Raw genomic sequence first — 27,180 nt, 5'->3', positions numbered from 1 at the left:
ATATGTACACTGTACAATACTCCTCCTCCTGTCCTGTATATATACACTGCACAGTACCACTCCTCCTGTCCTGTATATATACACTGCACAGTACCACTCCTCCTGTCCTGTATATATACACTGCACAGTACCACTCCTCCTGTCCTGTATATATACACTGCACAGTACCACTCCTCCTGTCCTGTATATATACACTGCACAGTACCACTCCTCCTGTCCTGTATATATACACTGCACAGTACCACTCCTCCTGTCCTGTATATATACACTGCACAGTACCACTCCTCCTGTCCTGTATATATACACTGCACAGTACTGCTTCTCCTGTCCTGTATATATACACTGCACAGTACCACTCCTCCTGTCCTGTATATATACACTACACAGTACCACTCCTCCTGTCCTGTATATATGCACTGCACAGTACCACTCCTCCTGTCCTGTATATATACACTGCACAGTACCACTCCTCCTGTCCTGTATATATACACTGCACAGTACCACTCCTCCTGTCCTGTATATATACACTGCACAGTACCACTCCTCCTGTATATGTACACTGTACAGTACCACTCCTCCTGTATATATACACTGCACAGTACCACTCCTCCTGTCCTGTATATATACACTGCACAGTACCACTCCTCCTGTCCTGTATATATACACTGCACAGTACTGCTTCTCCTGTCCTGTATATATACACTGCACAGTACCACTCCTCCTGTATATGTACACTGTACAATACTCCTCCTCCTGTCCTGTATATATACACTGCACAGTACCACTCCTCCTGTCCTGTATATATACACTGCACAGTACCACTCCTCCTGTCCTGTATATATACACTGCACAGTACCACTCCTCCTGTCCTGTATATATACACTGCACAGTACCACTCCTCCTGTCCTGTATATATACACTGCACAGTACCACTCCTCCTGTCCTGTATATATACACTGCACAGTACTGCTTCTCCTGTCCTGTATATATACACTGCACAGTACCACTCCTCCTGTCCTGTATATATACACTACACAGTACCACTCCTCCTGTCCTGTATATATGCACTGCACAGTACCACTCCTCCTGTCCTGTATATATACACTGCACAGTACCACTCCTCCTGTCCTGTATATATACACTGCACAGTACTGCTTCTCCTGTCCTGTATATATACACTGCACAGTACCACTCCTCCTGTCCTGTATATATACACTGCACAGCACCACTCCTCCTGTCCTGTATATATACACTGCACAGTACCACTCCTTCTGTCCTGTGTATACTATATACACTGCACAGCACCACTCCTCCTGTATATATACACTGCACAGTACCATTCCTCCTGTCCTGTATATATACACTGCACAGTACTGCTTCTCCTGTCCTGTATATATACACTGCACAGTACCACTCCTCCTGTATATGTACACTGCACAGTACCACTCCTCCTGTATATATACACTGCACAGTACCACTCCTCCTGTCCTGTATATATACACTGCACAGTACTGCTTCTCCTGTCCTGTATATATACACTGCACAGTACCACTCCTCCTGTCCTGTATATATACACTGCACAGTACCACTCCTCCTGTCCTGTGTATATACACTACACAGTACCGCTCCTCCGTTCCTGTGTATATACACTGCACAGTACCACTCCTCCTGTATATATACCCTGCACAGTACCATTCCTCCTGTCCTGTATATATACACTGCACAGCACCACTCCTCCTGTCCTGTATATATACACTGCACAGTACCACTTCTGTCCTGTATATATACACTGTACAGTACCACTCCTCCTGTCCTGTTCTTGGAGAGGCGACATTGATCTTTGGGAGGGTTAATATTGGTTTATATTGGAAAACCCATTTAAATGGATTATGCCAAGTAATCCCCATTCCCGAGAGCTTTGTAGTCGCTGGAGTCTGACCGCTGGGACCCCCATGATCTCGAGAACAGGCGCTCTATAGAGCTTGTACACGGACAATTGTCCTGTGCAGTACATTTGCTTTAGTCGTTTGTTTCTTTGAATGACTTTAATACCGTATGTCACAACGTATTCTTGTCATTAAGGGAGACAAACTGCTTCAAAAAATATGAATCGTGCCACTGGGCGTGGCTTATTAGTATGGGCGGGGTTATTGAAAATGGGCGTGGCCAAAATTCCGGCCGCCGCGACTTAGAGGACCTGTTGTTAAAAATTTGAATCCCACCCCTGCCTGGAACCAATAATAAAGTGCCTACAGCCAGCCCATTTTATTATGTTAGGCCTTTGAAGCCTGTCTGCGGTCCCTCCTTCCACTAGGCCTCCACTGACCAGACCACTGCTGCCCGTGTACCCCTGGAACCAATAATAAAGTGCCTACCGCCAGCCCATTTTATTATGTTAGGCCTTCGAAGCCTGTCTAAGGTCCCTCCTTCCACTAGGCCTCCACTCACCTGACCACTGCTGCCCGTGTACCCCTGGAACCAATAATAAAGTGCCTAGAGCCTATTTTTTTATTTAATTTAATATTAATAAAGCCAGGATGAACTACGATATACCACGCTATGAGCTACCCAGTTGACAATTCTTTTGCGAGAAAAGCCATCCCACCCCTCCACCTGCATGTTAAAGACCGCATTGTCCTTGCATTCTGTCAATTTGTCAGTCCAAAGGTATACCTGACAACAGACACATGGACCTGTAGGCCTGGCCACGGAAGGTTACGTGTCCTTTGTGGCTAAATGGGTTAATGTATTGGATGCATGGTCCACACAGGGGACAGCCTGCAAAGTCTGTCTGCAGTCCCTAATTCAAGTTGTCCTCAACTGAATAAAGCTGAGCTTCTACCTTCTGGCTCTGATTAACTGCTGTTTTTAAAAAAATTGGCTGTTCCGTCCTTCTAAAGGTGTCTGCCCCTGCCTGGTGTTGTCCTCAACTGAATAAAGCTGAGCTTCAACCTTCAGTTCCAAACATACAACAGAAAACTGGTACAATACAAAAAGTGGCCTCCAGCTACAAAAACTTTCTCCTACAAGTAGTTAACTGACAGTTTTTTTTCCAGTGAAAACACAGATATGGCATCCAACGAGTGTTGTCCTGTCTCGTCTTCTTTATATTATTGCCAAGAAGCTGCAACTGAATAAAGCTGAGCTTCAACCTTCAGTTCCAAATTACCATTTTTAAAAATGCAATTGGCTGTTCCGGCCTACTAAAGGTGTCTGTCTGCCCCTGCCTGGTGTTGTCCTCAACTGAATAAAGCTGAGCTTCTACCTTCTGCCTCTTACTAACTGCTGTTTTTTTAAAAAATTGGCTGTTCCGGCCTACTAAAGGTGTCTGTCTGCCCCTGCCTGGTGTTGTCCTCAACTGAATAAAGCTGAGCTTCAACCTTCAGTTCCAAATTACCATTTTTAAAAATGCAATTGGCTGTTCCGGCCTACTAAAGGTGTCTGTCTGCCCCTGCCTGGTGTTGTCCTCAACTGAATAAAGCTGAGCTTCTACCTTCTGCCTCTTACTAACTGCTGTTTTTTTAAAAAATTGGCTGTTCCGGCCTACTAAAGGTGTCTGTCTGCCCCTGCCTGGTGTTGTCCTCAACTGAATAAAGCTGAGCTTCAACCTTCTGTTCCAAATTACCATTTTTAAAAATGCAATTGGCTGTTCCGGCCTACTAAAGGTGAATGTCTGCCCCTGCCTGGTGTTGTCCTCAACTGAATAAAGCTGAGCTTCAACCTTCAGTTCCAAATTACCTTTTTTAAAAATGCAATTGGCTGTTCCGGCCTACTAAAGGTGTCTGTCTGCCCCTGCCTGGTGTTGTCCTCAACTGAATAAAGCTGAGCTTCAACCTTCTGTTCCAAATTACCATTTTTAAAAATGCAATTGGCTGTTCCGGCCTACTAAAGGTGTCTGTCTGCCCCTGCCTGGTGTTGTCCTCAACTGAATAAAGCTGAGCTTCTACCTTCTGCCTCTTACTAACTGCTGTTTTTTTAAAAAATTGGCTGTTCCGGCCTACTAAAGGTGTCTGTCTGCCCCTGCCTGGTGTTGTCCTCAACTGAATAAAGCTGAGCTTCTACCTTCTGCCTCTTACTAACTGCTGTTTTTTTAAAAAATTGGCTGTTCCGGCCTACTAAAGGTGTCTGTCTGCCCCTGCCTGGTGTTGTCCTCAACTGAATAAAGCTGAGCTTCAACCTTCTGTTCCAAATTACCATTTTTAAAAATGCAATTGGCTGTTCCGGCCTACTAAAGGTGAATGTCTGCCCCTGCCTGGTGTTGTCCTCAACTGAATAAAGCTGAGCTTCAACCTTCAGTTCCAAATTACCTTTTTTAAAAATGCAATTGGCTGTTCCGGCCTACTAAAGGTGTCTGTCTGCCCCTGCCTGGTGTTGTCCTCAACTGAATAAAGCTGAGCTTCAACCTTCTGTTCCAAATTACCATTTTTAAAAATGCAATTGGCTGTTCCGGCCTACTAAAGGTGTCTGTCTGCCCCTGCCTGGTGTTGTCCTCAACTGAATAAAGCTGAGCTTCTACCTTCTGCCTCTTACTAACTGCTGTTTTTTTAAAAAATTGGCTGTTCCGGCCTACTAAAGGTGTCTGTCTGCCCCTGCCTGGTGTTGTCCTCAACTGAATAAAGCTGAGCTTCTACCTTCTGCCTCTTACTAACTGCTGTTTTTTTAAAAAATTGGCTGTTCCGGCCTACTAAAGGTGTCTGTCTGCCCCTGCCTGGTGTTGTCCTCAACTGAATAAAGCTGAGCTTCAACCTTCTGTTCCAAATTACCATTTTTAAAAATGCAATTGGCTGTTCCGGCCTACTAAAGGTGTCTGTCTGCCCCTGCCTGGTGTTGTCCTCAACTGAATAAAGCTGAGCTTCTACCTTCTGCCTCTTACTAACTGCTGTTTTTTTAAAAAATTGGCTGTTCCGGCCTACTAAAGGTGTCTGTCTGCCCCTGCCTGGTGTTGTCCTCAACTGAATAAAGCTGAGCTTCAACCTTCTGTTCCAAATTACCATTTTTAAAAATGCAATTGGCTGTTCCGGCCTACTAAAGGTGAATGTCTGCCCCTGCCTGGTGTTGTCCTCAACTGAATAAAGCTGAGCTTCAACCTTCAGTTCCAAATTACCTTTTTTAAAAATGCAATTGGCTGTTCCGGCCTACTAAAGGTGTCTGTCTGCCCCTGCCTGGTGTTGTCCTCAACTGAATAAAGCTGAGCTTCAACCTTCTGTTCCAAATTACCATTTTTAAAAATGCAATTGGCTGTTCCGGCCTACTAAAGGTGTCTGTCTGCCCCTGCCTGGTGTTGTCCTCAACTGAATAAAGCTGAGCTTCTACCTTCTGCCTCTTACTAACTGCTGTTTTTTTTAAAAATTGGCTGTTCCGGCCTACTAAAGGTGTCTGTCTGCCCCTGCCTGGTGTTGTCCTCAACTGAATAAAGCTGAGCTTCAACCTTCAGTTCCAAATTACCATTTTTAAAAATGCAATTGGCTGTTCCGGCCTACTAAAGGTGTCTGTCTGCCCCTGCCTGGTGTTGTCCTCAACTGAATAAAGCTGAGCTTCTACCTTCTGCCTCTTACTAACTGCTGTTTTTTTAAAAAATTGGCTGTTCCGGCCTACTAAAGGTGTCTGTCTGCCCCTGCCTGGTGTTGTCCTCAACTGAATAAAGCTGAGCTTCAACCTTCTGTTCCAAATTACCATTTTTAAAAATGCAATTGGCTGTTCCGGCCTACTAAAGGTGTCTGTCTGCCCCTGCCTGGTGTTGTCCTCAACTGAATAAAGCTGAGCTTCAACCTTCTGTTCCAAATTACCATTTTTAAAAATGCAATTGGCTGTTCCGGCCTACTAAAGGTGAATGTCTGCCCCTGCCTGGTGTTGTCCTCAACTGAATAAAGCTGAGCTTCAACCTTCAGTTCCAAATTACCTTTTTTAAAAATGCAATTGGCTGTTCCGGCCTACTAAAGGTGTCTGTCTGCCCCTGCCTGGTGTTGTCCTCAACTGAATAAAGCTGAGCTTCAACCTTCTGTTCCAAATTACCATTTTTAAAAATGCAATTGGCTGTTCCGGCCTACTAAAGGTGTCTGTCTGCCCCTGCCTGGTGTTGTCCTCAACTGAATAAAGCTGAGCTTCTACCTTCTGCCTCTTACTAACTGCTGTTTTTTTTAAAAATTGGCTGTTCCGGCCTACTAAAGGTGTCTGTCTGCCCCTGCCTGGTGTTGTCCTCAACTGAATAAAGCTGAGCTTCAACCTTCAGTTCCAAATTACCATTTTTAAAAATGCAATTGGCTGTTCCGGCCTACTAAAGGTGTCTGTCTGCCCCTGCCTGGTGTTGTCCTCAACTGAATAAAGCTGAGCTTCTACCTTCTGCCTCTTACTAACTGCTGTTTTTTTAAAAAATTGGCTGTTCCGGCCTACTAAAGGTGTCTGTCTGCCCCTGCCTGGTGTTGTCCTCAACTGAATAAAGCTGAGCTTCAACCTTCTGTTCCAAATTACCATTTTTAAAAATGCAATTGGCTGTTCCGGCCTACTAAAGGTGTCTGTCTGCCCCTGCCTGGTGTTGTCCTCAACTGAATAAAGCTGAGCTTCTACCTTCTGCCTCTTACTAACTGCTGTTTTTTTAAAAAATTGGCTGTTCCGGCCTACTAAAGGTGTCTGTCTGCCCCTGCCTGGTGTTGTCCTCAACTGAATAAAGCTGAGCTTCAACCTTCTGTTCCAAATTACCATTTTTAAAAATGCAATTGGCTGTTCCGGCCTACTAAAGGTGAATGTCTGCCCCTGCCTGGTGTTGTCCTCAACTGAATAAAGCTGAGCTTCAACCTTCAGTTCCAAATTACCTTTTTTAAAAATGCAATTGGCTGTTCCGGCCTACTAAAGGTGTCTGTCTGCCCCTGCCTGGTGTTGTCCTCAACTGAATAAAGCTGAGCTTCAACCTTCTGTTCCAAATTACCATTTTTAAAAATGCAATTGGCTGTTCCGGCCTACTAAAGGTGTCTGTCTGCCCCTGCCTGGTGTTGTCCTCAACTGAATAAAGCTGAGCTTCAACCTTCAGTTCCAAATTACCATTTTTAAAAATGCAATTGGCTGTTCCGGCCTACTAAAGGTGTCTGTCTGCCCCTGCCTGGTGTTGTCCTCAACTGAATAAAGCTGAGCTTCAACCTTCTGTTCCAAATTACCATTTTTAAAAATGCAATTGGCTGTTCCGGCCTACTAAAGGTGAATGTCTGCCCCTGCCTGGTGTTGTCCTCAACTGAATAAAGCTGAGCTTCAACCTTCAGTTCCAAATTACCTTTTTTAAAAATGCAATTGGCTGTTCCGGCCTACTAAAGGTGTCTGTCTGCCCCTGCCTGGTGTTGTCCTCAACTGAATAAAGCTGAGCTTCAACCTTCTGTTCCAAATTACCATTTTTAAAAATGCAATTGGCTGTTCCGGCCTACTAAAGGTGTCTGTCTGCCCCTGCCTGGTGTTGTCCTCAACTGAATAAAGCTGAGCTTCTACCTTCTGCCTCTTACTAACTGCTGTTTTTTTAAAAAATTGGCTGTTCCGGCCTACTAAAGGTGTCTGTCTGCCCCTGCCTGGTGTTGTCCTCAACTGAATAAAGCTGAGCTTCAACCTTCTGTTCCAAATTACCATTTTTAAAAATGCAATTGGCTGTTCCGGCCTACTAAAGGTGAATGTCTGCCCCTGCCTGGTGTTGTCCTCAACTGAATAAAGCTGAGCTTCAACCTTCAGTTCCAAATTACCTTTTTTAAAAATGCAATTGGCTGTTCCGGCCTACTAAAGGTGTCTGTCTGCCCCTGCCTGGTGTTGTCCTCAACTGAATAAAGCTGAGCTTCAACCTTCAGTTCCAAATTACCATTTTTAAAAATGCAATTGGCTGTTCCGGCCTACTAAAGGTGTCTGTCTGCCCCTGCCTGGTGTTGTCCTCAACTGAATAAAGCTGAGCTTCAACCTTCTGTTCCAAATTACCATTTTTAAAAATGCAATTGGCTGTTCCGGCCTACTAAAGGTGAATGTCTGCCCCTGCCTGGTGTTGTCCTCAACTGAATAAAGCTGAGCTTCAACCTTCAGTTCCAAATTACCTTTTTTAAAAATGCAATTGGCTGTTCCGGCCTACTAAAGGTGTCTGTCTGCCCCTGCCTGGTGTTGTCCTCAACTGAATAAAGCTGAGCTTCAACCTTCTGTTCCAAATTACCATTTTTAAAAATGCAATTGGCTGTTCCGGCCTACTAAAGGTGTCTGTCTGCCCCTGCCTGGTGTTGTCCTCAACTGAATAAAGCTGAGCTTCTACCTTCTGCCTCTTACTAACTGCTGTTTTTTTAAAAAATTGGCTGTTCCGGCCTACTAAAGGTGTCTGTCTGCCCCTGCCTGGTGTTGTCCTCAACTGAACAAAGCTGAGCTTCCACATTCTGGCTTTCGCCCTATACTATCAGATATTAAACTGCATTTGGCCTACTAGTGTGGTTAGGCCCTTGAAACAGTGTCTGCTGCTCTTGGGTTTGCTACTCCACTGAACAAAGCAATGCCGCCTGTTTAGTCCTGTTACCAATTTTGAACTGCATTTAGCCTACTTTATTCTTTGGCCCTATATCTGTTTCCTCCTCATCCTGCCCATTGCCCAGCCACTGCTAGATGAGTCTGCTGGTACATTGACCTAGACCACTACATTCCCCTTATACTCTACACAGCCAGAATCTGACCCTGCTGAAAGTAAGGTTCCCCTTCCCGCATGTTATACCACCTTACACAGGGACAGAGAGGAAGGTGCAGATGAAAGTGCAGGTTCCTTCATCAGGTGGGGGGGGCATACTCGTTGGCGACGTCACTGGCACAGGGCCCCTCAGAGTACGCAAAAGTGTCGCTGCTGGTGGGAGGCGCCCCCGCCATGCAAACACACATCGCTGTACTTTGAGGGGCCCTGTGCCAGTGCCAATGCGAACGAGTGGGCCCCCCCTGCTTGCTCAGGATCACAGCACTTGCAACGTTGAAATACTTACCTTTCCCTGCAACACCGCCGTGACGTAGTCCGCATTTCCTGGGCCCACGAAAAACTTGAGCCGGCCCTACTCCCCCCACAACTTTTGCCAAATGACCCCCAATTCCCTACGCCCAACTATTATTATAAAGTTAATTAAGATTGACAAGCTTCAGAAACAAGAATGGATGTTTTTGGCATTAAAATGGGCACTGTAGGTGTTTTCCTGGCCTCCACTCACTGCCGACTATGCTTCCCCATTGACTTGCATTGGGTTTCGTGTTTCAGTCGATTCCCGACTTTTAGCGATAATCGGCCGACTGCACTCGACTCGACTCTGGACAAAATCGGGTTTCACAAAACCCGACTCGATCTTAAAAAAATGAAAGTCGCTCAACTCTAGTCCTGAGTACACTGATACCCCATATGTGGGGGTAAATTACTGTTTGGGCACAAGTCAGGGCTCGGAAGGGAGGTAGTGACGTTTTGAAATGCAGGCTTTGATGGAGTGGTCTGCGTGCGTCACATTCCATTTCCAGAGCCCCTGATGTGCCTAAACAGTAGAAACCCCCACAAGTGACCCCATTTTGGAAACTAGACCCCCCAAGGAACTTATCTAGATGTATGGTGAGCACTTTGAACCCCCAAGTGCTTCACAGAAGTTTATAACGCAGAGACGTGAAAATAAAAAATAATTTTTCATTCCTCTAAAATTATGTTTTAGCAAGCAATGTATTATTTTTGCAAGGGTAACAGGAGAAATTGGACCCCGATAATTGTTGCCCAGTTTGTCCTGAGTATGCTGGTACCCCATATGTGGGGGTAAACCACTGTTTGGGCACACGTCGGGGCTCGGAAGGGAGGGAGCACCATTTGACTGTTTGAACGCAAGATTGGCTGGAATCAATGGTGGCGCCACGTTGCGTTTGGAGACCCCTGATGTGCCTAAACAGTGGAAACCCATCAATTCTAACTCCAACACTAACCCCAACACACCACTAATCCCAACCCTAACCCCAACACACCCCTATCCCTAATCCCAACTCTAGCCATAACCCTAATCACAACCCAACCCCAACACACCCCTAACCACAACCCTAACCCTAATCCCAACCCTAACCCTAATCCCAACCCCAACCACAACTTTAACCCCAACACACCCCTAACCCTAACCATAACCCTAACCACAAGCCTATTCTTAATCCTATTTCCAACCCTAGCCCTAATTCCAACCCTAACTCTAATTCCAACCCTAACCCTAAGGCTATGTGCCCACGTTGCGGATTCGTGTGAGATTTTTCCGCACCATTTTTGAAAAATCCGCAGGTAAAAGGCACTGCGTTTTACCTGCGGATTTACCGCGGATTTCCAGTGTTTTTTATGTGGATTTCACCTGCGAATTCCTATTGAGGAACAGCTGTAAAACGCTGCGAAATCCGCACAAAGAATTGACATACTGCGGAAAATACAGCGCAGCATTTCCGCGCGGTATTTTCCGCACCATAGGCACAGCGGATTTGGTTTTCCATAGGTTTACATGGTACTGTAAACCTGATGGAACACTGCTATGAATCCGCAGTGGCCAATCCGCTGCAGATCCGCAGCCAAATCTGCACAGTGTGCACATAGCCGAATTCTAACCCTACCCCTAACCCTACCCCTAACCCTACCCCTAACCCTAACCCTACCCCTAACCCTAACCCTAACCCTAGTTCTAACTCTAACCCTAGTTCTAACCCTAGTGGAAAAAAAAAATATTTTCTTTATTTTATTATTGTCCCTACCTATGGGGGGTGATAAAGGGGGGGGGGTAATTTACTATTTTTTTATTTTGATCACTGTGATAAGTTTACCACAGTGATCAAAATGTACATGGAACGCATCTGCCGGCCGGCAGATTCGGCGGGCGCACTGAGCATGCGCCCGCCATTTTGGAAGATGGCGGCGCCCAGGGAGAAGACGGACCGACTTCGGGAGGCTCGGTAAGTATGAGGGGGTGGTGGGGGGGTGGATCGGAGCACAGGGGGGTGGATCGGAGCACAGGGGGGTGGATCGGAGGACGGGGGGAGCGGACAGGAGCACGGGGGAGCGGACAGGGGGACGGAGGGGGGTACCGGACAGAACGGAGGACTGGGAGGAGATCAAGGGCGGTGGGGGGGCAGAACATGATTTCCAGCCATGGCAGATGCTATTGCAGCATTGGCCATGGCTGGATTGCAATATTTCACCATTTTCATAGGTGAAATATTGCAAATTGCTCTGATTGGCTGTTGCACTTTCCACAGCCAATCAGAGCGATCGTAGCCACGTGGGGGCAAAGCCACCCCCCCTGGGCTGAAGTACAACTCCCCCTCTCCCTGCAGATCGGGTGAAATAGGAGTTAACCCTTTCACCCGATCTGCAGGGACGCGATCATTCTGTGACACAGCATATGCGTCACAGGTCGGATTGGCACCGACTTTCATGACGCATACGCTGTGTCACAGGTCGGGAAGGGGTTAATAGACTGACCATCGTTTTCCCGGGATAGGCTGTGCTGCAAAAGTTAAAGACTCAGAGCCGGTGTATATCACATTAACTCTCGAAACCCCAGGAGGCGGGTTCCTACAGACTACTCAGCCCACGGACAACAGAGGGACAACAAGTGCCACTGTATCTCGGCGCCTACGTTGGTGAAGACGACCCTTGAAGCAAGTCCTCATCAGACTGATAAAGGTTTTTTCCCAAGAAATTCCATTTTCTACTGTCACACTGTTTGACTCCCATATTTTTGCACTGTTATATTGTTAGTTATATTCCACTTCTTCCTCCCTGCGAGGAGAATCTGATTCCTGTTAATAAACCCCTCAACTGTTGGTGTGTCTCTTCCGTGGTGACACACTCAGTACCTGCATCCTATTACAGAGTGTGCACTGCACTCGTGTGATGTGTGCACTGCACTCATGAGGTGTGTGCACTGCGCTCGTGTGATATGTGCACTACACTTATCAGGTGTGTGTACTAGACTTGTGTGATGTGTGCGCAGCGCTCGTGAGGTTTGTGCACTACCCTCGTGTAATGTGTGCACTGCACTCGTGAGTAGAGATGAGCGAACATCATCGGCTCCCTCCTTTTTTATCAAGCTATAACGCTTTCCGAAAAAGTTGCATCGGGAACCCTGATACCCTGAACGCTCCAGTAATCACGTGTCCGGTGCCGCAGCTGTATGTGTCAAATAATGTTACTTAAAGGGTGTTTTCTGCTTTAATTATTTTAATGCCCTACGGCTTACGCTAGGAAAAAGTTATAATATCTGTTATACTCATCCTTCTCGGGGTCAGCAATTTCTCTATGATACTGCAGTTGTCTTTGTTTTCAGGCTGCTGTCGAGATGTCATGACTATAACATGTGACTGATGGAGCTAATCACTGAGCTCTGCAGTCATCAGCAGTCTTCAGCCATCATCAGCTGTCATCAACCATCATCAGAAGTCATCAGTCGTCATCATCCAGCATCAGAAGTTATCAGCCGTCATCAACCATCATCAGCTGTCATCAGCATTCACCAGCCATCAGCAGCCATCATCTGTCATGGATGAGTCTGAGGCTGCAGACAGTCACACTGCATCAAGCTGCAGAAGGTCTCAGCAGTTGGCTTTGCAGACTCCTTCCTAGTCCTTCTGACTTTAGGACCCGGTGGCAATCTTCCCCGGCTCTAGTTGACACACCTGGACCGGTGTGTTTATAACTCGCAGCTTGCTGCTGGAAGTTGCCTGTGATAATTCCATTTCCCTGGAGCTATAGCAGTCGGCTATCTTTCTCTTTGGTGTTGCTGGAGGATGTTTGAGTTTCTCGTGGAGTCTACTCAAGATAAGTGTTGCCCTTGTTTGTGTATACCATCTGTCTTTAGTGCTAGTGAAGATTGACTAGTGCTCATAATGTTCTTTCCAATGCAGAGCTTATCGCCAGGGTTAGGCAGGGGTTAGGTATCTTGCTCGGCGATAGGTGCGGAATCTATATAGGGACGCTTAGGGCAGACAGGGTGACATTAGATCTGCCTATGGGTCTCCACTCCCCCGTTCCCTAGTGTGGGGTTCCCTTCCAAAAATATTACTTCGTGCTGCACTGAGGGTATGTGCACACGTCAGGATTTCTTGCAGAAATTTCCTGAAGAATACCGGAAATTTTCTGCAAGAAATCCACATGCTTCTTTTCGTGTTTTTTCCCCGTTTTTCCCCCGCTTTTTTTAGCATTTTGCAAGCGTAATTAGCTTGCAGAATGCTAAAGTTTTCCAAGCGATCTGTAGCATCGCTTGGAAAACTGATTGACAGGTTGGTCACACTTGTCAAACATAGTGCGTGACAAGTGTGACCAACTTTTTACTATAGATGCAGCCTATGCAGCATCAATAGTAAAAAGATATAATGTTAAAAATAATAAAAAAATTAAAAAAAAGGTTATACTCACCCTCTGATGGCCCCCGATCTCCTCAGCTGTTGCTTTGTGTGTAGGACCTGCGATGACGTCACGGTCACATGACCGCGACGTCATCGCAGGTCCTTCACACAGAGCATCTATAGGAACGGAAGAGAGAGCATGCACCGATGAGAGGCGGGAAGACTCCGGGGCCATCAGAATGTGAGTATATCACTATTTTTTATTTTAATTCTTTTTTTTTTTAAGAATTATATGGTGCCCAGTCCGTGGAGGAAAGTCTCCTCTCCTCCACCCTGGGTACCAACCGCACATGATCTGCTTACTTCCCGCATGGTGGGCATAGCCCCATGCGGGAAGTAAGCAGATCAATGCATTCCTAGGTGTGCGGAATCTCCGCGATTCCGCAAATTAATGAACATGTTGCTTTTTCTTCTGTGATGCGATTTTTTCGCGGAAAAAAATGCAACATTTGCACAAGATATACGGAATACACTGAAAATAATGGGAGGCATATGTAAGCGTTTTTTTTGCGTTTTTATACCGAAAATAACGCAAAAAAAACGCAAAAAATCCTGAACGTGTGCACCTACCCTGAGTCTTTCCTACACTGTGCGTGGCATTATCAGCCGTCATCAGAAGTCATCAGCTACCATCATCAGTCATCAGCAGCCGTCATCAGTAGTCATCAGTAGTCATCAGCAGTCATCAGCCATCATCGGCCATCATCAGCCATCATCATCCGTCATCAGCCATCATTAGAAGTCATCAGTAGTCATCAGCGGTCATCAGAGGTCATCAGCAGTCTTGAGAGGTCGTCAGCCATCACCAGCAGTCATCAGCCATCATCTGCAGTTATCAGCCATCATCTGTAGTCATCTGCAGTCATCACTGTCATCAGCCAGCATGCCCATGTAGACGGCCCAGCTGCTGAGCCATGTGATTGGCTAAAGTGGTCATATGTGACATTACCACTGGAGCCTGTAAACATAGATGGAGGAGTAGCAGAGATACATCACTAGACCAAGGAAAAATAAGCAGCTTTAATTTTATAATTTTTCTGCAATAGCAAGTTGATGAGCAAAAAAAAAAGAAAATGGAAGACCCCTTTAAGAAGGGGGGCATGCACAGTTCTTGCACAGGGGCCCTTTACTCTCAGTGTCCGCCCCTCTTTGAACTGCTTGTTGGAAATGTTTCATGTCACAAGTATTAAATTGCTATTTTTCTAAATAGATATATAGTCAATGACATTTGTACCACGAACAGAAAATGATTTCCAGATTTGTATTGTTTCTTCAGAAAGTGAACACATTGTTGCGAGGCTCCAAAGATGTATCTGTCATTGCCCCTGGGGGCCTGGAAACGGAGACATGAAACAGACAAAATTAGGAAAAGATCAACTTGTAACTTAATGGAAGACTAAAAGTTTGACAACTTCAGTCCTTTGTTTCTGTTGAGCAGAAGTCACATGGTGTTATCTGAAATGTCACATGGATGTTGTGTCATCAATGTGCCGTCAGCAGCTGCTTCCAACTCTGCTGTCATCAAAAGGAAATAAAGGAAGGGGGGCATATGACAGAGAGGAGTCAAGAGAGACTGGATATAAAGACCCCCAATATATTAGTACAACTGATCCCCCCCGGTCCTTCCGCATCAAATTAACCATAGTGGTTGGGAGTTGTAGAGAACATTCCAGCACGATCATCCATAACCCTACACAAGTCTCACTGCAACAGTGAGAAAAGAACAGGGGTCTCACTTGTTAATATATGGGGGTCTCACTGGTCAAACATCCACATACACACACCCTACGATCTTACATTTATCACCTGTCCTGTGAATAGCAGAAAAATGTTAATGGCGGGCATTCTCCTTTATGGCAACATCATCAGTCACGTGAAGGAAAGACGACACAATGTGTGCTCATCGCAAAACCTAAATGGTGCTCAGCAGCCATGGGGTAGAGATGAGAGAAAATAGAATCATGAAAAGTAGCCTTTAGTAATGGGACAGCTGACCGTACTGGACAGCGCCAGCTGGCGGCTCTTCTAATCTCCAGAACATGGAGAAAGGAGTAACGCTGAAACCATAAACGCCGTATGTCCACCTGAGCACACACATGGCTGACCTTAGCGAGGAGCAACTTTTAAGGTCACACAGGTTTCTGGCCACCAGTTTATAAGGATGGTGCACAGTAGGTGCAATTTACCACATGCACCCTCAGCTCTCTGAGCCTTGGCTATTCCTCACCATGGATTTGAGGATGAAGAGGAGTCCTTGCGTGCAGCACCCAATGTTATGTCTAGTTGGAAAAGATATGGTTAACCACCCTTATGGAATTTTGTCATGTTGTTCCAAACCTGTGAAATAAGTGGACTGGGTGGATCTAGAAGAAGAATATTTGCCCAATAAACTCTAGAAAATATTCTCCTCACCAGTGTATGATCCATGGAAATGTTGCCCGTTGTATTGGAAGCGGCCATTTGATTTTGGTGGTCTGTATGAAGGTCACACTGACCTGTGGTTTCTGGGATGTAAACACTGATCAGAGTCAAGGTGGAAGACTGATGCAAATAAATTCTAGCATGGTCAAATGTGGCATATCACTGAGTGAAACTGGGAAACATCAGGCATCAATGAGTCACCAAGAGAGGAATGTAACCATCAAGCTTATTGCACCTTCCACTGTGAACGGCAACCATCACATAAATAGTGATGAGCAAATTTGTTTGGAAAAGGATCGCCAAACATACATTAGTCACGAATATGGCACATTCAGATTCGTGATCGGAAACACAAGCAACATTTTATAAAATTGGTAAAAATTGGTAACATTTGGTAAAAGTGCGGGAAAATATTTGCTGTCAGGAACAACACTCACGAGTGTGCCGGGGGATTTGGATATCACCCCGCCATCACCAGTCTGTGACGGAGCTTACACAGTCGCAGTTCTCTGGCACCCCCTTACCCTCATGTCAGCAGGGAACTGCACCTAGGATATCTAGTCGCCGGAGAGGCTGCTCTGTCACGTGTTGGTTATCGGGGCACTCTGCAGTGAGGGCGGTATATATATCACCAGTCCCAGGGCGAAAATACATATATAAACCTCCGGTCTGTCACTGCCAGGATCCCTCAATAACACCAGAACATTAGGCTGCCACCACATAGATATAAGCCCGGCATGTTAACAAGCCTATATCGGGTCAGAAACCAACCCCAGGTAGCATGAATTTGCACGGAGTACGTGTTGCATCGTTTATAGAGCAAGAAGTATGAAGCTGGCAAGTTTATAAGTTTACTCCAGAAAAAATCGGCAGTGTTTACAAAAGATACAAAAATATTACAACAGAGACAAAATACAAGTATGTACAAACAGTTATGAAATAAAGGGATAAAGATATGAAACTTACTAAATCTCAGTCACAGGTATGATGTGTCAATAAAGGGGAGGAGATTTCCCAAAGAAATGATTCAGTACCCCAGCATGGTGTTTTAGCAGTCTCCCCAGCTCTGAATAATGGCCAAAAATGGACGTTTCTGTTTTATGCTTCGGCCATAAACTTAGGGACTCCCACTTTGCAGACCTCACATATGGGCTGTTTTCTGGGAGGAACCCAAAGCTGGGAAAGTTATCTTATCAATAACTTGTTTTCTCCATATCTTTGGCCTGGAAGCTCCCAGGCCCACGATATTGGCATTATTTTTCCCCTGCGATTTTACTGTTCTTTAAAGTCCAAACACGGTATGTATGTGATTTGCTTGCAGTCAGAATTTCATTTCCCAGGTTTCTGATGGCCCTAAATGTTGCAAAACACTGCCATGTGTAGCCCCAAGTGCCCCAATCCTGGAAATCTAATTTTCATGTTTCTAGGATTAATGTATGTTATTGAATTTGACTTTGAGAATTTTGCTTAGGGAACAAAGGGATTTTCGGTGGGAAAACACATTCAGCTCTGCTGTCTGGCTCACATTACACACTGACCATTTGCCTGAAGGGAGGGGGAGTGTTGTGAATTGACTTTTTGGCTCCCTCTTGTGGTCACTAGTGGTATGACTCTGGGATTGTCTTTCTTCAGTTTGGAACTCACCTGGGTCGTTAGTCCAGGGGTGTCGCTATATTAACTTCCTGGATCCTTAGTCCAGTGCCTGGCATCATTGTAATCAGATCCTTCTGTTGCTCCTGTCTGCTGTCCTGGCTCTTGCAAAATTAAGCTAAGTCCTGCTTCTTTGTTTTTTCAGTTATTTGCTTTGCTCCTATTTTTGTCCAGCTTGTACTAAATGTGATTTCTGACCTTGCTGGAAGCTCTAGGGGGCTGGTGTTCACCCCCCGGCCGTTAGTCGGTTCGGGGGTTCTTGAATATCCAGCGTGGATATTTTAATAGGGTTTTTGCTGACCATATAAGTCATCTTACTATATTCTGCTATTAGCTAGTGGGCCTCTCTTTGCTAAATTCCTAGCTCATGCTTATGTTTGTCTTTTCCTCTTACCTCACCGTTATTATTTGTTGGGGGCTTGTATCCAACTTTTGGGGTCTTTTCTCTGGAGGCAAGAAAGGTCTTTCTTTTCCCTTCTAGGGTTAGTTAGTTCTCCGGCTGGCGCGAGACGTCTAGAACCAACGTAGGCACGTTCCCCGGCTGCTTCTATTTGTGGTGCTAGGATTAGATATATGGTCAGCCCAGTTACCACTGCCCTATGAGCTGGTTTTTTGTGTTTGCAGACTTGGTATTTATTCCTGAGACCCTCTGCCATTGGGGTCATAACAGTATGTCAGGCCCAACATTGAATGTTTAATGCATTGCAGAAGTGGGATTATAAGAAAGGAAATTCTGAGTTTTTTTTTTTTTTTCCTCTCTTCCTCCCCTTTACCTCTGAGTGGCTTGAGCTTGCTGCAGACATGAATATCCAGACCTTGATTACAAGTGTGGACCAGCTTGCTGCTCATGTGCAAAGCATACAAGATTTTGTTACCAGTAGTGTTGAGCATTCCGATACTGCAAGTATCGGGTATCGGCCGATACTTGCTGTATCGGAATTCCGATACCGAGATCCGATATTTTTGTGATATCGGGTATCGGTATCGAAACAACATTAATGTAAAAATGTGTAAAAGAGAGAATTAAAATAAAAAATATTGCTATACTCACCTCTCCGACGCAGCCTGCACCTTACCGAGGGAAGCGGCAGCGTTCTTTGTTTAAAATTCGCGCTTTTCTTTCCTTTACGTGAGTCCCGGCTTGTGATTGGTTGAGTGCCGCCCATGTGACCGGGACGCAACCAATCACAGCAAGCCGTGACGTAATTTCAGGTCCTTCAGGATTTTAAAATTACGTTCCGGCGTTGTGATTGGTTGCGTCGCAGTCACATGGGCGACGCAACCAATCACAGCAAGCCGTGACGTAATTTCAGGTCCTTAAGGATTTTAAAATTACGTCCCGGCTTTGTGATTGGTTGCGTCGCAGTCACATGGGAGACGCAACCAATCACAAGCCGTGACGTCACGGGAGGCTGGACACGCGCGCATTTTAAAATGGGCGCGTGTCCAGCCTCCCGTGACGTCCCGGCTTGTGATTGGTTGCGCCGCGATCAACCAATCACAAGCCGGGAGGCTGGACACGCGCCCATTTTAAAATTTTAAAATGCGCGCGTGTCCAGCCTCCCGGCTTGTGATTGGTTGACCGCGGCGCAACCAATCACAAGCCGGGACGTCACGGGAGGCTGGACACGCGCCCATTTTAAAAAGCGCGCGTGTCCAGCCTCCCGTGACGTCACGGCTTGTGATTGGTTAATGGCGGCCATGTTGCCGGGACGCGGACCAATCACAGCAAGCCGTGACGTAATTTCGTCACGGCTTGCTGTGATTGGTCCGCGTCCCGGCAACATGGCGCCGTGACCAATCATAAGCCGGGACGTCACTGGAGGCTGGACACGCGCGCTTTTTAAAATGGGCGCGTGTCCAGCCTCCCGTGACGTCCCGGCTTGTGATTGGTTAATGGCGGCCATGTTGCCGGGACGCGGACCAATCACAGCAAGCCGTGACGTAATTTCGTCACGGCTTGCTGTGATTGGTCCGCGTCCCGGCAACATGGCCGCCCTGACCAATCACAAGCCGGGACTTCACGTAACCAAGTAAAAGCGCGAATTTTAAACAAACAACGCTGCCGGTTCCCTCGCTGAGGTCCAGGCTGCGTCGGAGAGGTGAGTATAGCGATATTTTTTATTTTAATTCTTTCTTTTACACATTTATATGGATCCCAGGGCCTGAAGGAGAGTTTCCTCTCCTTCAGACCCTGGGAACCATCAGGAATACCGTCCGATACTTGAGTCCCATTGACTTGTATTGGTATCGGTATCGGATTGGATCCGATACTTTGCCGGTATCGGCCGATACTTTCCGATACCGATACTTTCAAGTATCGGACGGTATCGCTCAACACTAGTTACCAGTAGTCCTATGTCTGAACCTAAAATACCTATTCCTGAACTGTTTTCTGGAGACCGATTTAAGTTTAGGAATTTCAGGGATAATTGTAAATTGTTTCTATCTCTGAGACCCCGTTCATCTGGAGACTCAGCTCAGCAAGTTAAAATTGTTATCTCTTTTTTACGGGGCGACCCTCAGGATTGGGCCTTCTCGCTAGCGCCAGGAGATCCGGCATTGGCAAATATTGATGCGTTTTTTCTGGCGCTCGGATTGCTTTACGAGGAACCCAATCTTGAGGTTCAGGCAGAAAAAGCCTTGCTGGCTATTTCTCAGGGCCAGGATGAAGCTGAAGTGTATTGCCAAAAATTTCGGAAATGGTCCGTGCTTACTCAGTGGAATGAGTGTGCTCTGGCCGCAAACTTCAGAAATGGCCTTTCTGAAGCCATTAAGAATGTGATGGTGGGTTTCTCCATTCCTACAAGTCTGAATGATTCCATGGCGCTGGCTATTCAAATTGACCGGCGTTTGCGGGAGCGCAAAACCGCTAATCCTCTGGTGGTGTTGTCTAAACAAACACCTGATTTGATGCAATGTGATAGAATTCAGACCAGAAATGAGCGGAAAAATCATAGACGTCAGAATGGGTTGTGTTTTTACTGTGGTGATTCTACACATGTTATATCAGCATGCTCTAAACGCCTAACAAGGGTTGTTAGTCCTGTCGCCATTGGTAATTTGCAACCTAAATTTATTTTGTCTGTAACTTTAATTTGCTCATTGTCCTCTTACCCTGTTATGGCGTTTGTGGATTCAGGTGCTGCCCTGAGTCTTATGGATCTGTCATTTGCCAAGCGCTGTGGTTTTGTTCTTGAGCCGTTGGTTAATCCTATCCCTCTGAGGGGTATTGATGCTACGCCATTGGCGGAAAATAAACCGCAGTTTTGGACACAGGTAACCATGTGCATGACTCCTGAACATCGGGAGGTGATTCGTTTTCTTGTTCTGTATAAAATGCATGATTTGGTCGTTTTGGGTTTGCCATGGTTACAGACTCATAATCCAGTCTTGGACTGGAAGGCAATGTCTGTGTCAAGTTGGTGCTGTCAGGGTATTCATGGTGATTCCCCGCCGGTGTCTATTGCTTCCTCTACTCCTTCGGAAGTTCCTGAGTATTTGTCTGATTATCAGGATGTGTTCAGCGAATCCAGGTCCAGTGTTCTGCCTCCTCATAGGGACTGTGACTGTGCCATAGATTTGATCCCAGGTAGCAAATTTCCTAAGGGAAGACTATTTAATCTGTCTGTACCTGAGCATACCGCAATGCGTTCGTATATCAAGGAATCTCTGGAGAAGGGGCATATCCGTCCTTCCTCTTCCCCTCTTGGTGCGGGATTCTTTTTTGTGGCCAAGAAGGACGGATCTTTGAGACCTTGTATTGACTATCGGCTTTTGAATAAAATCACTGTTAAATTTCAGTATCCTTTGCCTCTGTTGTCGGACTTGTTTGCCCGGATTAAAGGTGCCAAGTGGTTCACCAAGATAGATCTTCGTGGTGCGTACAACCTTGTGCGCATTAAGCGAGGAGATGAATGGAAGACCGCGTTTAATACGCCCAAAGGTCATTTTGAGTACTTGGTGATGCCTTTTGGGCTCTCTAATGCTCCTTCAGTGTTTCAGTCCTTTATGCATGATATTTTCCGGAAGTATCTGGATAAATTTATGATCGTTTATCTGGATGATATTCTGTTTTTTTCTGATGACTGGGACTCGCATGTGGAGCAGGTCAGGATGGTGTTTCAGGTTTTGCGTGAGAATGCTTTATTTGTTAAGGGCTCAAAGTGTCTCTTTGGAGTACAGAAGGTTCCCTTTTTGGGGTTTATTTTTTCCCCTTCTGCGGTGGAGATGGACCCAGTCAAGGTCCGTGCTATTCATGATTGGACTCAACCCACGTCAGTTAAGAGTCTTCAGAAGTTCTTGGGTTTTGCTAACTTCTACCGTCGTTTTATTGCTAATTTTTCTAGCATTGCTAAACCTTTGACGGATATGACCAAGAAAGGTTCTGATGTTGCTAACTGGGCTCCTGCAGCCGTGGAGGCTTTCCAGGAGTTGAAGCGCCGGTTTACTTCGGCGCCTGTTTTGTGCCAGCCTGATGTCTCACTTCCCTTTCAGGTTGAAGTGGATGCTTCTGAGATTGGGGCAGGGGCCGTTTTGTCGCAGAGAGGCCCTGGTTGCTCTGTGATGAGACCTTGTGCCTTTTTCTCGAGGAAGTTTTCGCCTGCTGAGCGGAATTATGATGTTGGCAATCGGGAGTTGTTGGCCATGAAGTGGGCATTTGAGGAGTGGCGTCATTGGCTCGAGGGTGCTAAGCATCGTGTGGTGGTCTTGACTGATCACAAAAATCTGATGTATCTCGAGTCTGCTAAACGCCTGAATCCTAGACAGGCCCGCTGGTCATTGTTTTTCTCCCGTTTTGACTTTGTGGTCTCGTATTTACCAGGTTCAAAGAATGTGAAGGCTGATGCTCTTTCAAGGAGCTTTGTGCCTGACTCTCCGGGAGTCACAGAACCAGTTGGTATTCTTAGAGAGGGAGTTATCTTGTCAGCCATTTCTCCAGATTTGGGACGTGTGTTGCAGAGATTTCAGGCTGGTAGACCTGACTCTTGTCCACCTGACAGACTGTTTGTTCCTGATAAGTGGACCAGCAGAGTCATTTCCGAGGTTCATTCCTCGGTGTTGGCAGGGCATCCGGGAATTTTTGGCACCAGAGATCTGGTGGCTAGGTCCTTTTGGTGGCCTTCCTTGTCACGGGATGTGCGGTCGTTTGTGCAGTCCTGTGGGACTTGTGCTCGAGCTAAGCCTTGCTGTTCGTGTGCCAGCGGGTTGCTCTTGCCCTTGCCTGTCCCGAAGAGGCCTTGGACACACATTTCCATGGATTTCATTTCAGATCTCCCGGTGTCTCAGGGCATGTCTGTCATCTGGGTGGTATGTGATCGCTTTTCTAAGATGGTCCATTTGGTACCTTTGCCTAAGCTGCCTTCCTCTTCCGATCTGGTTCCTGTGTTCTTTCAGAATGTGGTTCGTTTACACGGCATTCCTGAGAATATTGTGTCTGACAGAGGATCCCAGTTTGTTTCCAGGTTCTGGCGATCCTTTTGTGCTAGGATGGGCATTGAGTTGTCGTTTTCGTCTGCCTTTCATCCTCAGACTAATGGACAAACGGAGCGAACTAATCAGACTCTGGAGGCTTATTTGAGGTGTTTTGTTTCTGCGGATCAGGATGATTGGGTGACCTTCTTGCCGTTGGCTGAGTTTGCCCTTAATAATCGGGCTAGTTCCGCTACATTGGTTTCGCCATTTTTCTGCAACTCTGGTTTCCATCCTCGTTTTTCCTCGGGACATGTGGAGCCTTCTGACTGTCCTGGGGTAGATTCTGTGGTGGATAGGTTGCAGCAGATCTGGAATCATGTGGTGGACAACTTAAAGTTGTCACAAGAGAAGGCTCAGCGTTTTGCCAACCGCCGCCGCGGTGTGGGTCCCCGACTTCGTGTTGGGGATTTGGTATGGCTGTCTTCTCGATTTGTTCCTATGAAGGTCTCCTCTCCTAAATTTAAGCCTCGCTTCATCGGTCCTTACAAGATATTGGAAATCCTTAATCCTGTGTCCTTTCGCTTGGATCTTCCGGTGTCGTTTGCCATTCACAACGTGTTCCATAGGTCCTTGTTGCGGCGGTACGTTGTACCTGTGGTTCCTTCTGTTGAGCCTCCTGCTCCGGTGTTGGTTGAGGGCGAGTTGGAGTACATGGTGGAGAAGATCTTGGATTCTCGTCTCTCCAGGCGGAGGCTTCAGTATCTGGTCAAGTGGAAGGGCTATGGTCAGGAGGATAATTCCTGGGTGGTTGCCTCTGATGTGCATGCGGCCGATTTAGTTCGTGCCTTTCACGCTGCTCATCCTGATCGCCCTGGTGGTCTTGGTGAGGGTTCGGTGACCCCTCCTTAAGGGGGGGGTACTGTTGTGAATTGACTTTTTGGCTCCCTCTTGTGGTCACTAGTGGTATGACTCTGGGATTGTCTTTCTTCAGTTTGGAACTCACCTGGGTCGTTAGTCCAGGGGTGTCGCTATATTAACTTCCTGGATCCTTAGTCCAGTGCCTGGCATCGTTGTAATCAGATCCTTCTGTTGCTCCTGTCTGCTGTCCTGGCTCTTGCAAAATTAAGCTAAGTCCTGCTTCTTTGTTTTTTCAGTTATTTGCTTTGCTCCTATTTTTGTCCAGCTTGTACTAAATGTGATTTTTGACTTTGCTGGAAGCTCTAGGGGGCTGGTGTTCTCCCCCCGGCCGTTAGTCGGTTCGGGGGTTCTTGAATATCCAGCGTGGATATTTTAATAGGGTTTTTGCTGACCATATAAGTCATCTTACTATATTCTGCTATTAGCTAGTGGGCCTCTCTTTGCTAAATTCCTAGCTCATGCTTATGTTTGTCTTTTCCTCTTACCTCACCGTTATTATTTGTTGGGGGCTTGTATCCAACTTTTGGGGTCTTTTCTCTGGAGGCAAGAAAGGTCTTTCTTTTCCCTTCTAGGGTTAGTTAGTTCTCCGGCTGGCGCGAGACGTCTAGAACCAACGTAGGCACGTTCCCCGGCTGCTTCTATTTGTGGTGCTAGGATTAGATATATGGTCAGCCCAGTTACCACTGCCCTATGAGCTGGTTTTTTGTGTTTGCAGACTTGGTATTTATTCCTGAGACCCTCTGCCATTGGGGTCATAACAGGGGAGTGGAGATTCCAAGGGGGAGAGAGAGGGGGCTGCATGCAGGACCTGTCCCTGCGGCAACCAGGTGGGAGGAGCAGTAGGCCAGTTCTGGTTGTATACCTAGGACACTGGAAGATAGTTAATATTTTCCTGACATTTGCATTGCTACAAAAGTATGTTCAACACTTTAGCAATGGTAATGGTGGTGTATCATGAGCATTTGGCACGTATTTGATTAGGAGAGGGGGTTTGCAGAGCTCAGAGGCGCACGTGCTTGTAAGCAGTCTGTTACACCCAGCCCGGTTCCTGTACCTTTTGCGGGGTCCCCGTCGGGACTCCCGCTCTGTGGCGGCTCCACACGGTCCGGACGGGACCTCTGTTTCTCCTCCCTCCTTTGCTCCCTGGCGTGCAGCCAGCAGGTCCTCGCACTGTGTGCTTAGGTCACGCGCGTGCGCCCTCCCGGTCTCTTAAAGAGACAGCGTGCATTTTCCAAAAGGTGCTTCTGACCAATGGCGTGTGAGTGATTGCTATTTCTAGTCCCTCCGCCATAAGGAGGGTGCCGAAGCAACAAGTATCCTCGGTTGCTAACTTCCTGTTCCTGCCAGCATGTGCTTCTGTTCTGAAGTCTCTGTCAGTGCTTCGCTTACACTGTTTGTCTCCACAGACTATCTGCTACCTGTTACCTGGCTTTTCTGGACAATCTCCAACCTGCTTACTCCAGTTCAGTCTTGTCCCGCCATTCTGTCACCTGAACCTCAGGACAACGTCGGTACCGCTGGAATCAGTCTCTACCCGTACCCCTGGTATCTACTGGTGGTTAGCTCTACGTCACCTGCTAACCCTGTTTGTCCATCTGTCCCACTGGGTCAGCTACCACGAGTTCGGGGTCTAACTGGAGGTAGCACCTGTGTCCCCCAGGTATCCCTTTCCGACCCTGTTCGAAGGGTCTTACTAGGGGTGTCTGGGGTTCACGTAGTCACGCCCCCTTCGGAGCCCCCCGGACCGTGGTCCAGAGGTTCCACATTCTATTACAATAAAAACGAACGTGAACTTTACCACTTGTGCCTCCGTTTCCATTCGTTACACAGTCATTTTTACTTTTTTTCCTAACTTTGTGTGCACATAGCGGCTAGCCAATCAGGGGGCAGGAAACATCCACAATGTCCTGACACAACGGCTTGTGTCATTGGCTGCTGAAATCACATGTCCCTCTCCATATAGATAGCGGACATCTTGTTTTAGCACCATTTTGACATTGTAAAAGCGCAGAGAGGCTGCTCCTGACGCTGGCACCGTTAACAGCAAGATTTTAGCTAGTTAGTTAGGCGGTTATATATCAGTCAGATAGTGTAGCTAGTTAGCCTCCAGTGTGGCTCTTAAATTTACCATCCAGCATTATTTTTTGGCCATTGCTGAATTCCACAGACAAAGCCAGCAGGTCACATGTCCTATAGGTGTGTTGTGCACTGTTTCTATTATGCTCCATGCATGAGTATAGCATTCTAATTAATATTTTTTCACTAGCTAAATTTGAAACAGCCTTCTGTATCCCATTTTGTCATTTAGTGCTGTGGTGATATGAGACTATCTGCAGACCTAAGGCACATTAACAAAAAAATACATAATTTTTTCTTTTGCTAAATGTGAAACAGCCTGCTGTATCCCACGTTGCAATTTTGTGGCGGTGATATGAACCTGTCTGCAGACTTAAGGCACAGAAAAAAAATATATAATTTTTCAGTTGCAAAAGGTTAGACAACCCGCCGTATCACACTTTGTCATTTGGTTGGGTTGAAATTAAGAGTCCAGATCCAGATGCCACAAAAAATTATTCTGTTCTTAGTGTCATACTGTAGGGGACCTGACTTTAAAATTGCTTGTAGCATAACTTCTTTGTCATACAGGCCTCATTCACACTCAAACAAATCTTTTTTTCTGTGACTAACATGATACAGCATGCCATACTTCACCTTGGAATTTACTGTCTCTGAAATTCAACTGTTTGCAGAGGTGGTGCAGAGTTTAAAATCTAATTATTTGTTGCTAGTACTGCGCTCCTACCACACTATCCGAGGAACATGACTGGGAAAAAGCAAGGCCATGGTGGAAGGGGAATAAGGCTTGGTGTTCAAGGTGTACGTAGGGTGGGTGGTGATGTTTGTGAAAGCACTAGTAAAGCAACGTCACGTCCTATGCAAAGACAACTGACAACTTCTGTTACTGGAGGGGCTACACCACTACCTTTCTTTGGCAGGCGCATAGCGGTACGCCTAGTTAATGATACCATGAAAGAGCATGTACTCGAGTGGATGGCAAGTGCAGCTTCAAGTGGCCTCTCCTCCTCTTCCTCCACATCAACATCACACCCAGCACAGTCCACAGAGGTGGCTCCCAAATTCCCCTTGCTTTCCCCCATGTCACAACTATCCAACCGTTCAACTGACTGTACGGAAACACAGATGGGTAAGTCTGAAGAGCTGTTCACACATTCTATGCCATGTTCATCAAAAGTGTGCTCAAAAGCGTCGCAGAGTCAAGAGGAGGAAATCTGCACCGATGCCCAAATTTTTTTTAGCTTGAATCCGAGGCATGATGAAGAACGGTCCGAACAGCATCCTGACTCTCGTCATCAGACGCTAACCCCTCATGAG

This window comes from Ranitomeya variabilis, chromosome 1 (assembly GCF_051348905.1).
Source record: "Ranitomeya variabilis isolate aRanVar5 chromosome 1, aRanVar5.hap1, whole genome shotgun sequence".
NCBI lineage: Eukaryota > Metazoa > Chordata > Amphibia > Anura > Dendrobatidae > Ranitomeya > Ranitomeya variabilis.
This window is presented reverse-complemented; position numbering follows the sequence as displayed.